This window comes from Cryptomeria japonica, chromosome 10 (assembly GCF_030272615.1).
Source record: "Cryptomeria japonica chromosome 10, Sugi_1.0, whole genome shotgun sequence".
In the NCBI taxonomy this organism is placed as follows: Eukaryota; Viridiplantae; Streptophyta; class Pinopsida; order Cupressales; family Cupressaceae; genus Cryptomeria; species Cryptomeria japonica.
In genome coordinates, this window is record NC_081414.1 from 737,434,762 (window position 1) to 737,451,432 (window position 16,671).

At 32.9% G+C, this 16,671-nt stretch overlaps 1 long non-coding RNA gene across 2 annotated transcripts; it reads right to left on the minus strand.

Moving 5' to 3' along the window:
* Positions 1 to 1,745: 1,745 nt before the first annotated feature.
* On the minus strand, positions 1,746 to 12,159 carry LOC131047345 (uncharacterized). 2 transcript variants are annotated; one of them, XR_009106111.1, is made up of 5 exons: positions 11,543 to 12,159; positions 11,246 to 11,367; positions 2,519 to 2,672; positions 2,242 to 2,373; positions 1,746 to 2,053 (listed from the first exon to the last, which is right to left on the minus strand). It is a non-coding gene; the product is annotated as an uncharacterized LOC131047345 (long non-coding RNA). The 2 variants fall into 2 exon arrangements; XR_009106112.1 differs by having other exon boundaries at positions 11,246 to 11,364; positions 11,543 to 12,158.
* Between the last annotated feature and the right edge of the window lie 4,512 nt (positions 12,160 to 16,671).

Genomic DNA, 16,671 nt, shown 5'->3' on the forward strand with positions numbered 1-16,671 from the left:
AATCAACCACGTCTCTAGGAAAATATTTTCGTTATTAAAAAAATATATACAAATATCTTTTTTTTTTTTTTGAAAAACACGTTCTTCATTTTTACCTAAAAATTTTGCCTCCATTTTTAACAAAACATGTTGCCTTCATTTTTGCCTAAACATGTAGTCCGTATTAAAAATGGTATACAAATGTTTGTTTCGCTAACAAAAATGTTGCCTTCATGTTGTCATAGGGCTTCAATGATCAAGCCTTAAGGGTCAACAAGTCCAACATGTTTAGAGACGTCATCTTCTTTTTGGGACTTTACCTTTACTGTTTATGACCTTTTCATCCAAATTTGATTAAATGAAAAGAGTTTTGAATAATCAGAAGAATTTATTCAAGAAAATGTCAACATTTTAAAAATACAAAGACTAACAATCAATGGGTCAACAAGTCCAACTTGTTTAGTTGAACAAGTACAAATTCTTAGAAGTTTCATCGTGATCAAGACATTGTCAACATTTTAAAATTACAAAGACTTAACAATCAATTAAAATACTTATATTTGCAAATATTAATATTTCACAAGTTAACCAAATGACCTATTAAATGACCTATTATAAAAGCAACTCAGGTAACTTATATCAAATAGACCTAAGCTTTATACTTTATAAAGCATAGGTAAGCTACAACCAACTAAACCCAAGCTCTATGAGCCTTTATAAAGCATAAGGTTAGCTACTCCATAATCTCACCAACTAAACCCAAGCTCTATGAGCCTTTATAAAGCATAAGGTTAGCTACTCCATAATGGATGAGCTCTATGAGCCTTTATAAAGCATAAGGTTAGCTACTCCATAATCTCATCCATTACATGAGATTTTACAATCTATTTGAACAAACCAACCAAACCCAAGCTCAGCTCAATGAGCTTTTATAGAGCATAGGTAAGCTACTCCATAATCTCATCCATTACAGGAGATTTTACAATCTATCTGAACAAACCAACCAAACCCAAGCTCGGCTCAATGATCTCTTATAAAGCATAGGTAAGCTAATCCATAATCTCATTCATTAGCATAGGTAAGCTACTCCATAATCTCATCCATTACATGATTTGCAATCTATTTGAACAAACCAAACAAATCCTTCATTACACTGCTAGTGTGTTTGGTGTATGAGATTTTACAACCTGTTTCAAAAACCAACCAAACCCAACACAACATATTTGAACAAACCAACCAATTGGACCTTTAAATCCTAACATTTAGCCTACCTTATATTTTTCACACCAAACAAACAAGTAGGTAACTGACCAGTTAGTAAGGCTTCCACAAATAGATAACAAACCAGTTAGTAAAACTTCCAGAGTATATGTACACTAGATATTGTGCTTGATAACCCATTCATCAGCAATGCTTACCCTTCATCAACTTCCCAAATTTTAAATTAAAAATAAATATCGAACATCAAATCTCAAACCTGACCAATACTTGGCCATAAATTATATACCACGCATAAGTTCGATAATAACAAGCAACACAACAAAGTGTGATGCCAAAACATTATAATGTTAACCCAAATATGATAAAAACATTATATATCTTGGTAATAAGCATTTTGTTTAGATTTCGCAGTGTGTAGTTGCTAGTTGCATTATAAGAAGGGGGGCGAGGGACGTGTAGAATTTGCATCCATATTGCCTAGCTGATAAACTTTTATTAAACTTATGGGTTTAATGGAAATGTTTTGGAGCTGCATGCAATCTATGGAGACACAAGAATTTAGATCTTTATATTTGTACATCCCCATTTACAAGTGATTTTGTTTACATTCATTATAAAATCATTTACGTAATAACTTTGAATTTTGCTAACCATGTAGCATTATAAAGAAGTAAAAGAATATGAAAATATGTTTGGATAATGCCAAAGTTCATATCCTCAATCAACTACAACTAGGCACTTAGTGGTGCTTCTCTAAACTCCCCAGCAGATGACGAAGAAAGTAAATGGTGCGTTATTGAGCGTCTTCTAGAACTTCGTTCAAAGCCTTTTAAAGGTCATGCTTTAGAATTACCTGCAGCAACTACAGAATTAATCCTCATGCCATCTGGCAAAAAGGAAGAAAGATAAAAAATGCCTATGCTTCTTGAATTTTCTCTTATTAGAATCTTATCAAGTTTAGTAGATGTAAATCCCGTCAAAGCAGATAGCATAAATCAATCCATCCGATCTTCTCCATAGAAAAAGAGGCTACATACATACCTCAAACTGGTCACATAGAACTTAAACTTAAGACAAGCCTTGCACTTCCATTCACATGTGTTAAAGCAGACTTCATAATTATAGTAACAGCAATACTGGAACTAAGGATGGGGATGGGTATGGGGAATGCAGCTGCAACCATCGTCAAAGACAAGGCCGTTCACTCCAATGGTTCAGCATACATACTCTATAATGGAGCAACTAATATGACAAAAAAACCAAGATGTATTTAATCCAATGCAATAGGTGGACCAATTTTCTTAAAAGATAAAGGCACCTGTTACAAGTTTCTTCAGAAGTTGTGAAGGAATTTCCAAAATACGATGGTGCAAGGCTCAACCCACCACATGGGCAATCCAATACAGAAATTGGACCAATTTTCTCCATATGGTAAGGTACCGAGGCAAATTTGCCTTAAGAGGTAATGTAACCTGCAATATATTATAGCATGATGAGAATGTTAGGCTCGCTTTGACAGTGTCCAAACAAAAGCTTCCTTTAAGAAAACCATTCAAAAGCACAATTAAAATGAAGTATTCAAATTCTTGAAGAGAAACGAAATTTTCAAAAGAAAAAGCACAGAGAACCAGACATTCATTTTGTATAGATATTTCAACAAGAATTTTATCAATGATCAATGAACATGAATCTGAATAGATCTCGGTGAGTTAGCAGACATGTAACAACCTCAAACATTATGCAGTAGGAAACTTCAATTCACATCCATACAACCTAAACTTCAAAGAAAATTCAAAATTCATCATATTTTGAACTGCATAAATTTTTACTTAGAGAATACGATGATTAAAAAAGAATTTTGTGCGTTAGTTACTAATTTTCGAAATTTGTTCTTTGGACGCTAAGGAAGGCCAGCCTTAAACCCCACACACTATGCAACATATTAAGCCTCGAGAATGTCAGTCAACTCTAGTGTTTTTAACACTTTTAAGCCTAAAGTCAAAGCTTTGTGTGCATGATTTAAGCTGTTCGACTAAGGAATAAGATGATTAAAGAAGAAAACATCATATGCTAGATATACTTATAGAGATTTAATATTTCAGAATATTTTAAAGTCTGCCAAAAAATTCTCTCTAGGAAAAGCATACCAGTAGCCATTATAACCAACTTCATACACCCACAGATCCTAAATAGCACCTTGGATTTCCACGAATTTTTTTTGGTTTTCTATATGTGACTTAACTGCTTATAGTTATAACTATTGTTCTGGTCAAAAAGTGGTCATTTGAAAGTGTCGACCGATACCCACTTAAAGGTACCCCAATAAATGCGCACTACACCCACCTCACAAATGGCCAATACATATGTACAAATGTCTCAGTAGTCGTCCGTTATGGGTATGAATAAAGTTGCACAACTCCTCCAGTTAAAGTCCAAAAATTCATACTACTGGGGTAAAGTGGATGGCTATTGGTACATGTGAAATTTATCAATGGACTTTTAGTTATCATTTTTTTGGTTTCTTTATGATTTCTTTAAAGTTAGTGATTCATTTTTTTGGTTTCTTTATGGTTTCTTTAAAGTTAGTGATTGAGGGGTTGGGTGAACAAGAAGTGAACGGTAATTGGAACAGAACATGGGCAGTAACTGGTGCTCTTCCCCTGTACATGTGAACAGTTTCAAAAAAAATTATTTTATTTTAAGACAAAAATGCATAAATATAACAGCCATCAAGTTTAGCCAATATATCTATATAAAAGAATACTTGGCATGTGTATCCATGCACGTTCATTCATGTGTGAAGCATAGGACACACACATGTGCATGTAGACACAATCACACCATACGTATTTACGCCCCCTGCATCAGCTATGCATGGGCTTTAATTCAAGAAGCATATGGCTGTGTATGATTTAGGGTTCAGGGTTGCTACTTTACCCACAAACTATCTTCCCCTCCCCTCTTTATATGTATGTGTGTGGGGATGTGTGTGCATGCATATATACATATATACACATCTACACACATACATATTACATATGTCCATGCACATACACATACATACACACGTCACATGCAATTCAGGTGATTAGAAAGGCATTTTCAACAAATCCATTTTGAAAATATACTAGAATGATGGCATTTCTTGAGGTGTTTTTACCAAATAGATCATTTTGCTTCCACACTTGTTGATACGGCTTTAGAAACTTTCAAGCAAATGCAATTGGCCACAACCTTACTCAGCATCGTCCTGCTTATGCCAAATATAAAGCTTTGGAACAGGGCATAGGCATCTATCAGAATCATAAAGAATGAAAGTGCCCTGGTAGACATGATACATATCGTGCAATCATCGCATTCCATGAGATGACATTTATTTTGAGGCATTTTATCAAACGGTTCGTGTGCGTTGTCTATGCTTCCCTATTTTGCATACATTTCAACTAGGCCAGTTGCAACGACATCAGAAAGAAGCTGTCTAGGTGTCCATGCACTCCGACCTATCTAGAATGGATTTACATCTTATATTGCCTGGTAATTGGTAAAACACAGGTATATATGTATGCATATCTATATCTATTCATATACCCCAAGCTGTCTAGACTGAATATACATCCTATATATTGCTTGGTAATCACTTCTCTATCTCACAATCTATTTCTCTTTATCTCTCTCCAACTCCCTCTTTCTGTCTCTCTATTTCTTCCTCTCTATTTACCTATCTCCCTCTGTCTTACCTATCTCCCTCTGTCTTGCTCTCTCCCCTCTTTTTAAACATGTCTGCCCCTTCTCTCTCTTTTACTCTCTCTTCTTAGACCTCTATATTTTCTATTTGCCTCTTTTATACTTATTCTTCCTCCTTTTATACTTTCTATATGTGCATGTATGTACATGTGCCTTCTCCACAACCTCCTTGACCGTTTTAGGTTCAAAAACCCAAACTCCACTACTGATATGGGCATTTAGCCCCCTGACAAAATGCAGAACCAACATGGCCTCATCATCCCTAATACCTCATACTACTTGAGCTTTAAAAATCGATGCTTACTGCTCGACGGCCAAAGTATTCTGATGCAAGGCATAAAACTAATCTGCTCTCCTCTGCATTCAATGATCGGACAAGAATTGAGCTTGAAAGCTCTCAAGGAATAGCTGCCAAGACACAGAAGACATATCCAAGTGGAGCAACAGCCCTCTCGGAGGGCGAATTTGGAGGTTCCTGGGGTCGTTAGCCTTCTTCAAGAGATACTTAACCGATTGAGCCCGAGACAGGAGAGACCAATGCCAGAAGGGTCTCATCATTCTGATCAGCTAGACAGAGAGAGATCTTGTACCCCTCCTCAGTCGAGAAGAAGTCACGATGAGAATCAAGTGTCTCCTAGGAGGAGAAATGCAGTAAGATGAAAATGCAGTTGTGGCCAGTCATATGCAGAACCTTCTTAGGTCTCAGCCGCCCACATTTAGTGGGTCCAGTAAAGGGCTTGAAGTGGAGACTTGACTGATTGATTTAGAAAGTTGTTTTGTCATGCATCCATATGGCAATAACACCAAGGCCCAGTGCGCTATCATGCACCTTAGAGGCTTTGCGTCAACATGGTGGTGATTAGAGGAGCAGAAGCTCCACTTGGATATGTCTTACGTGTCTTGGGAGCTATTCCTTTCGACCTTTCGAGCTCTTGTTCTTGTTAAATCATTGGAGACAGAAGAGAGCAGATGAATTTAATGCCTTGCATCAGAATGCTTTGTCCGTCGAGCAGTATGAGCATCAATTTTTCAAATTCAAACAGCATGCAGGTATTAGAGATAACGAGGCCGTGGAGCTGAAAGCCCGTATCAACAGTGGAGTTCGGGTCTTTGAACCCAAAACGGTCAAAGAGTCTGTGGAGAAGGCAACCTTAGTTGAAGTTCCTAGCGGGGGTCATTACAGTAAGATGGTAAGATAGAGTAAAAACAACGATATACAATAAGATATGTTGAGACATGGCCCAGCTAGGACTCGAACCTAGGACCTTCCATATGCTGCTAGAGTGCTCTACCACTGAGCTACCGGCCCCTCTTGGACCAGTCCATCGTCAACCTGGGTGTGGCTTATTTCCAACACCAACAAGATAGGTAGAGAGGAATAGAAAAATAGGGGGAGAAAAATAGGGGGAGATAAGAGAGAGAGAGGGAGAGAGATATATGGGAAGATTCTTTTTGTCATTGTTACTATCCTCTCACTATGTATAGCATAGTACATTCGTTGTACTTTATGGAAAATTTACATATTGGTAATTGGTAATTGTTGATTGCTATTTGCAAATAAATTTATTTGTTTATTATGATGAGTTTTAAATAATCACCTTGTCAAGCATAATCATTTTCAATAATGAATAACACTCGTTCTCCACTTAAGCGCTAGTGAAATGATGAAGTAATTTCAATAATGAGTGTAGCTTAATCATTTTCAATAATAAATAACACTCGTTCTCCACTTAAGCGCTAGTGAAATGATAAAGTAATCAAACGTCTAAAGCTATTCATATAATGTATATTAATAAATATAACTTAATTATATATTTTTAAAATATTGTATATATATTTAAATAACAAATATAAATAAATAGAAACATATAATATATTTAATGTTTTAATCAATATTATATGTAAAAATTATATATAATAATGATAAACATAAATTCTATATATGAAAAATAAATCATTTGAATTGTCAATTAAAAATAAATAAATTCAATCAAAACATGTTACCTAATAATATTTAGTAATTAAAAAACAAAATCCAACACATTTGACCATAACTATGAATTAAATCAAATTCAATATATTTGATCAAAAATATTAATTAGTTAAAAAAATCCATCAATAAAAACAATTTACTATGAAATATTAAAAGATATATAACTATTTAAATATTAAAATAAGTGAAAAAAATAATTAATATTTTCCAAACAATTAAAACTCATTATTTTAGTATTCTTTTGAACTATTTTCAATATGAACTAATAAAAATTATATTTTTATAGATATGTAAAATATAAAATAAATATCAATTGTAAATTTTTTGCTCAAAAAAATTTACAATTGATAATGCTAACTGAACCGCAATAGCTATCATTTTGGCTTCTAGGTAGTAACGATGCATGTTGTGGGATCAATTAGGCACACAAAGATCAAAAAGCACACATTTCAAAGTGTCCTCTGACTTAAAATCACCAGTACTTGTAGACAAATGCCCCAATAGTTTTGCACAAATGGGCCAATTATGAACAAAAATTGACAAAAAGTGATCGCCTATTCGTACATGTGAAATTTATTAATGGGCTTTTCAAAAATTGGAACTATGACAGCTATTGGTGCTCTTCCCCTATATACATATGCATATGTACATATACATATATACACATATATGTACACATACATATATGTACATACACATACACATACATATACATACACATATATGTATGTATACATACATACACATATATGTACACATGTACATACACATACACACATATGTACACATGTACATACACATACACACATATGTGTACATATCGACATCAACAGAAATAGTATGTGTGTGTGTCCTAACCTTGTATATATGTAGTCAAATACCTTAATTCAACATCATCAAAGGAATTTTCGAAACAGGCATACATTTTAATGGAAAGGGTTTGTTTTGATGCATAAAAGAAGCAAAGGAATAGAGTTCTAAGACTTGTTTTCAAGAAATTGAGGGAAGAAACCTTCTTCTAACGTCTTAAACTGTACGCTTAAAATCTCCTTCATTGCCTTAAAAGTGCCTTGACAGTATCTTAAACTGAACGCTTAAAATCTCCTTCATTGTCTTAAAAGTGCCTTCACAATTAATCCTATTGTCAAAAGAAGGTTTTCTGACATCAATTTCTTGAAAACAGTTTCTACAACACTATTCCTCACTATTCCTCTACTTCTCATATGAATCAAAATAAGCCCGCCATTAAAATGTACATCTGTTTCAAAAATTCCTTTGATGAACTAGGGTACTAGTAAACATGTCTGAATCACTTCCAAAAGTACTTAAAAATAATTAATAAGTTTCACAAACACTTAGAACTCGATAGTGCATAAAAAAGTGGTTGCAAGTCTGCAATATTGGACCTTTTCAATGATATGAAAGGTAAACAGGTCTAACAAATAGACAAAAGCACTTAGAAATATGAATAACAGCTTGTAATGCATAAAGAAGCAATTGTAGGTCATAATAGTAATAGAAGACTATCAAAATATCCTTCAACCAGAAAAAAACAATGAACTACATGCAAACAAATGCTGGCATATTGACAATGAATTTTCAATTATGAATGCATATTGAGTATTGACAACGAATTCTGAATTATGAATGCATATTGAGTATTGACAACAAATATCGAGTATTGACAACGAATTCTGAACACAAATGTGATATTAAAGCTATTAGTTTTCCACAATCCATAATAGATTCGATTGTGTGAGCTTGTGTCTAGCTTTCTATCATCCTGATCCAAAAGCTATAGAAAGAACAAATGTGCTATGTTAAGGTTCTATGAGGTGCAAAGGAATAGAGTTCTAAAACTTGTTTTCAAGAAATTGAGGGAAGAAACCTTCTTCTGACGTCTTAAACTGTACGCTTAAAATCTCCTCCATTGCCTTAAAAGTGCCTTGACAATTATCTTAAACTGTACGCTTAAAATCTCCTTCATTGCCTTAAAAGTGCCTTGACAATTATCTTAAACTGTACGCTTAAAATCTCCTTCATTGTCTTAAAATTGCCTTAGACAATTGTACGCTTAAAATCTCCTTCATTGTCTTAAAATTGCCTTAGACAATTAATCCTATTGTCAAAAGAAGGTTTCTGACATCAATTTCTTGAAAACAGTTTCTAAACACTATTCCTCTACTTCTCATATGAATCAAAACAAGCCCATCATTAAAATGTACATCTGTCTCAAAAATTCCTTTGATGAACTAGGGTACTAGACTACATATGACAGGTAAACATGTCTGAATCACTTCCAAAAGCACTTAAAAATAATTAATAAGTTTCACAAACACTTAGAACTCGTAGTACATAAGAAAGTGGTTAAACAGGTCTAAATCATAGCCAAAAGCACTTAGAAACGAATTTCACAAACACCCAAAACTTTTTAATGCATACAGAAGCAATTGTAGGTCATAATAGTAAATGGAAGACTATCAAAATATCCTCCAACCAGAAAGAAACAATGAACTACATGCAAACAAATGCTGGCATATTGACAATGAATTTTCAATTATGAATGCATATTGAGTATTGACAACGAATTCTGAATTATAAATGCATATTGAGTATTGACAACGAATTCTGAACACAAATGTGATATTAAAGATATTAGTTTTCCACAATCCATAATAGTTCTTTCTATAGCTTCTGGATTCGATTGTGTCATCCTGATGATGGATCAGGAGTGCGATCCAAAACGTTGATGGAAACAAACTCAATACAATCAAATCCAAAAGCTATAGAAAGAACAAATGTGCTATGTTAAGGTTCTATGGGGTACCCCATAGGTGAATTGTAGAGATCGGATCATTTTCATATGTTAAAGTATATTTCTTCACAGTGTTGTGCCATTATACTAGCTCTTGTACTTCGAAGACCAAACGTCGCAAGGCAAGGGATTGTTATTACACAAATAAGAATGTGTTGAATAACAGCATAGTTTTCTAAATGGATACATTCTCTCACATGGTTGGTTACTTGGTTAGGACTCTAGTCCAATTTGGTACCAATTATTATATTATTTTTTGAAATCACACGTCTGTTACTTCAAAAAAAAAGATTTATAAAAAAAACGGAGTGCCACATTTGAGAGATCATCTTCCCACGGACAAATTGAGATAACATCTCTGCTTTTGGTTGAATTATTATGCTTTTGATATAACATCTCTGCATCTCTGCTTTTGGTTGAATTTGCAATAATTTAACATCCTTTTAGAAGCAATTCTAGACATGATTGGCAGTTCTATCCTTAAAATATCATGTTTCTGTAACTGCGAAGAATAAGTCTCTCTAAACTGCAAAGAAGGTTTCTGTGACATTTGTCTCTTGGTCTCCAATCCTTCAGATTTCTTCTCCTAGTGTTGTTTTCCATTGCAAGGCACACAAAGAGTCTCTTAAAATCTGCTTTTATTAGCCCTCCTTTTAGAAGCAATTCTAGACATGATTGACAGTTATATCCTTAAATATCATGTTTCTGTAACTGCGAGAATAAGTCTCTCTAAACTGCAAAGAAGGTTTCTGCGGCATTTGCCTCGTAGTCTCGAACCCTCCGGATTTCTTCTCCTAGAGTTGTTTTCCATTGCAAGGCACACAAAGAGACTCTTATAATATGCGCCCCTAAAAGGTTTTACTTTTATCTGATTTCCTCTTACACATCTTAAGCCTGCAGGTAATGGAGGAGGAGTGAAAGGAGGAAAAAGGTGTAGGAAACGATCTAAGGATAAAATGTTCAAGCTTGAAAAAGAGAAAGAAGGGGAGACGGACGTGTGGCATTCACACTGTAGGCATACAAGCTTTAGGAACACAAGTAACAGTATTGTAAGCATCGCATAATAAGTAGTAACCCTACTAGTTGTAAGAGTTGAGGCCCTCTCACCAATCCTCACTACATAATCTGAAAGAATAAAAAGTCACATGCTCTAAGGATTGTAAAATTAAAAGTCACTTGTGAATGATGAAGCAGCGAGGAATAAGCCAGGGGAGGAGGCTGAGAATGTCTAAATTTGCAAAGACATTTTTAATTTATTGACTAAATTTAAGAATTCCCACTAACAACAAGAAATATCATTTACTCAGACATTAACGTGCTTCAACATATTCTAAAATCAAATGCATAAATAGAATGCAATCCTCATTTTAGTCAAGAAAAGTATTGAGAATATATATAACGATACACGGCATGAATGATGAATGAATAAAAGATGAATTTGTTTAGACACTGACAAACTTCATGACCTAAGCAAGGATTCATAAAATCCTTACCTGTCACTCATGTACGCTGAGACAGACATGCTTTTAACAGAGGTTCTGCTCTTTACAGTATCAGCATAGCGTTAACACCACCGAAAATATCGCAATTGAGGCCCTAGCTATGATGTGCTCTGCTGAAATTTTACAATTAAATTGAATAAAAATTACACACAAATATAATGTATGTTTAAGGAGCAAACTTCCCAAACTTAAAAAAAAACAATGGTGAGACCAAATAATTTTACGTCTATGCAATATGCATTATACTTCGAAAAAAAAATTACAAAAAAGTATACCTATAAAAAATACCTGGAAAACGACACAAAATATCTCCAACGCCGATTGTAAAATGAATCGAGGGTTAACAGCCACTGCCTTAAAATGAAAGGGTTTGCATTGCAATAAGTAGCGAGCGGTGAAACAGCTTGAAACTGGTAGTACCAATTGCTTCAAGGGTCACCCCTTCTTAGTTAAAAGAAATAATACAATGCCACTGGTAAAAGCCATTAAGGGTTAGCAGCCATTTGAGTGATAGTTAAAGGGTAAACTAGAGCATGAAGCATAAAGATAGAAATTGCCTTCACACTTCCGATTTTCTTTGCTCTTCTATCATAACCGCGATTGCCAATTTCATTCAGAAGACGGCCCCCTTGAAAAAGCCATGAAAAGAGGTAAACAAGGTACACAAACGCAAGCTATTTTACCTCGCCGGCAAAACCTAGAAATTCTAGGCAAATTTAATAGAGTGTACAGGCTGTAACTGGTACGATCTTGAAAGATATGACTGATCCTTTTATTATTATAAGCGACCCACCCCATCAAACCCTAATGAGGTTAATTATGAGTAAACCCTAATGAGGTTCAACCAGTTAAACGGTGTTCATACTCATTGAGAGGAATTAAAATAGCTTGCCCAATATAAGATGACGCGTAGACTGAATGGAAGAGCCAAGTAGCATATTTTATAAGAAGACGTGCCATAAAGCTATTTGAAGGGGCATTAAATATTAGCATTTTTATTTTATTTTTAAATATAAAATATTCTTATGATAGAAAATCATTTTAAAATAAATATTTTATTAAAATATAGTGGGTAATATTTATATTTAATAATCATTATCATTCAATAGAAAATGTTATAATTTTTTTATTTTTTTTGAATTTATGAATGAATTTAAATAGAGGTTAGACCATCTTCATATGCTAAATTTATAATATTTATGTTCAATAATCATTATGAATAATCATTAAAGATAGAATGTTTGAATAAATTTTTTTAATTTTATGAATGAACTTTAGTAGAGGAGAGTCCATCTTCATATGCTAAACTTATAGTGCTAGAGGAACTCTTCAAATTCATGTAATCATTAACTCACATTCTATGTAAAATATTAATTTAAAAAAGTATAATCATTTGCTAATGTTCTTGTAGAAAAGACTAAAGTTTAAATTGGTAATTTAAGATAACCACCTTAATTAAGTTTACTTACATTTAGTACAAAACATAACCTCATCTGAGCTAATCTACAATATATAGATTATGACTGGTTTTTTTATTGATATTTTTTGATGCATTATTTTCTATAACATAAATATATTGTATAAATTTTAATTTGAAATTTGACTTTTTAGGAGCACTTAATAATAGTAAACAGTACATAAAATATTTCTTTAAATCTTTTGGCAAGAGCATATATAAAAAGAGTTAGTCTTTTACATTCATAAATTGTTACTCTTCATCAAATATTTATAAGATATATGGAGAAAAGATTTGTCCGTGAAAAGAGAAAAGTGGACAAACAACTTTACTTAAATTTAACAATTTACCACAGATATTTAGTCAATAGCCTATTTATGGTGGGCATCGCCCATCCAAATCTAGCACTCTCATGTTGCATATTTCTCACTTCAAGAATTTTTAACCCAATTTTGTTAAATTCTAAAACAACACTACCTCTCTACACACTGCCTTCCTCAATCGACATTCTACATTGCTTGCAATCTATCTATTGCATGAGATTTAGGATGATCTTAATACTTGTCTTCACCATTTATGCTCACCACCTTATTCACCATTGAAAGATTAAATCAACAATTGTTTGGAGATAAAATGAAACTAACAAAATTCATGTGTATTTACTGTGAATCAATTGAAATAGCGACTACACATAGCTTAGTTTTTGTTCATCTCATTTTTTAAAAATTGCAATGTAAGGGTTTCGTTAAAAGTTCTCTAGAAACTCTATCCATTTTTTTTCCATTAGCACCATTGATAGTTGATCTAGGAGGATCTCCCACAATCGGTCCAAATTGATGACCTCAAAAAATTGTTGATGTTTAAATATTATGGAAAGTCTTTCATGTTGTAGAGCTCATCAAGATTTGTCCAATGTATTTTGAATAGGCTTAAACGGACATCGTATGCAAAAGTTATGGCCTTCAGAAGTTGAGGGAAAGACATGGGTCCATTGACATGTGGTTGAACCACAAAATGACACATGACATTATGAGGATGACATGTGGCATGGTTAAATGTTGAAAAATGGTACAATACAAATTTGAACCAGCAAGTGGACCAATCAAATATGACCACATGGACCATACAAAAATTAACACATGGCAAGTCAATTTGCAAACGCAATAAGTGAGATTTAAACTCAAAATTTATCCACAACAAATAAATGGCCCTATCATTATGTCGTGTGCTTAACACATGAATGGATAAGAATTAAATTATATTTAAAGCAAGATAAAGGATGATGATGCATTTAACATGAAAAAGTGTATTTGGTGGGATTTTATCCCAAAACTTGGCCAATCAAATCCCCACATTTTAACCATTGTGCCATGCATTTGAATGTGAATATTAAAGTCAACAAAGGTTGCACATGTTGGGTTTGAAAAAGTGAGTTTCTAAAGTCACAACCGCCCACATTAAGACTTGAACCAAAAACCTCTACGATATAAAGCTTATCCTTGTCCATTACACCACATGTTATTAATGTATTTGAAAAAGCAAAGATATGCATTTAATATGCAATCTTCTAAATAAAGAAAAATTTAATTCACAACAAGCCTAGAACCTACAACTTTGCCTATATAAAGGCAAAGTATTACCAATAGACTAGAAGCTTGTTAATGACAAAGAAGCACTCAAAAATTGGCTATATTGTATTTTATAAGCAGTTTTGGAGAGTTAAAGCTTTTTATAACCTTTTTTATTTCCAGGAAAAATTTGGAGGAACACAAATTAGAGAGTTCATATCTTCCAACAAATTCTAGAAGATTAATTTTGCAGGTTTTAAATCAATTTTAATGGAATGGTTGTGCATTTGAAGAGACCCAGAGACTTGGCCCATAAGGGATGAACTTCGTTATCAACTTGCAATGTATGATCTATGTTTATTTATGGTTCTTTCTAATTTTTGTCATTTAAATCACTTATTGAATGGTGTTAAATCAATAAAGAAGTAGTTATGAAAAAGTGAATAATGACTTTTAAATTATTGGAATACAAATTAGTGTGAAAGTAGTTAATACCACTAATTTTGGATCAATAGATGGGTACAATTTATGCGAAATCATGATGTAAGTCACTTGCCATGATCTCAATGTGTTTTTGTCACAACCCCAAATTTTATCAACATAATTATTATGGATGGTTTGGACATAAGGTGGCATAATTAGAATAGTAATTATATTGATTGTTGACTTTATATTCATTTTGAATTTGGATTATGGATCAGCTACTCTTTATGTTTATTTAGAAATACATGAAAAAATTTAAGATGAATATTGATTTTTATACATAGATAATGTTGATGTAAAATTGAGTTCCATGAGTTGATGATAGGTTTGAAGTCGAGAACATAGCTGACGTAGAGGTTGGCTAACCTTCTAGCAGTGGTCGACATGATGGATTCTATTCACACACTCACGTAGTTCATTATGAATGCATGCTTGATTTAAAGTTGAATTATAACCAAATATTGTTTTGAGAATTTTATTTCTTGCTCAACTAAGAACAAATAGTTATTTATTTAGTTAGGTTGAAAGAGTTATTCAATTTGATTAAACTATAATGATAATAATATGTTATTTCGACTTGGATTATATTTCATTTTTTATTCTTCCATATTTGAAATAAAGAAAAAAGAAGAAAAATGATTTGATAGAATGTTAATTAGACTTGATTATTTTCTTAAACTTTGGTTCAAAATAATCATTATTGGTTTAATTTAGGTGGGAAAAGAAAATGAATATATTTTATGTTTTTATAAATGAATTATTATATGACTAATATCAAATAAAAGAAGAATGTGTACTCTCTTTCATGTTTTAGTCATGCATAAGAATCAATTAGTTAAAAAAAATTTCTTGAAATGTGACATATAAGGACTATCACACCCTTATTGTTTCAAATAATGTTTCATACAATTCTTGTTTTAGGATTGGATAAGAAAGACATTCATTGTGTAGGAAGTTTTTCTTTATATAGGAAAATGATTTTTACAAGAGCATGCTTTTTGGATTGGGGGATTTTTACACATTACACTAACATCAAGATTTTATTTTTGTATTGGATAAAAAAATTCAAGAAGAAAAGAAAAGGCTCTGCACATTGCTCTCACAATTATTTTGCATTTGTGGATAAAAATTGGGGGTATCTTTTGGGGAATTGAGGAGCTCAAAGGAGCAGATCCCATCACAGGTTACAGGAACAGGACGAAAAGGTGACGTTTTAGGAGGAACCTTTCCTTTTTTATTTTAAGTTGGAATACACATAGAATTGGGGAAGGGTTGAATTATAGGTGAAGGAAGAATTGGATTAAAGGTTGAATTGAATCAGTGGTTGTATGGAGATAAAATGAAACTAACAAAATTAATTTGTGTTTAATGGGAATCAATTGAAATAGCGATTATATAGAGCTTGTTTTTTGTTCATCTCATTTTAAAAAAATTTGCAATGTAAGGTTTTCATTAAAAATTCTCTACAAACTCTGTCCATTTTTCTCCATTAGCACCGTTGATAGTAGCATGCAATTTATACAGAATTATGATATGTCACTTGTCACGATCTGAGTGTGAACATTTCTGTCACAACCCCAAATTTTATTAGATATAATTATAATTGATGTTTTGGACATAAGGTGACACAATTAGAATAGTTATTAATATATTGATTGTTGACTTTATATTTATTCTGAATTTGGATAGTGGATCAATTACTCATTCTGTTTATTTAGAAATACATTAAAAAAATTAAGATGAATATTGATTTTTGTACATAGATATGTTGATGTAAAATTGAGTTTCATGAGTTGATGATAGGTTTGAAGCCAAGAACATGGTCAAGGTAGAGATTGGCTAACCTTCCGACAATGGGTGACATGATGAAATCTATTAACACACTCACGTAGTTCATTATAAATGCATGC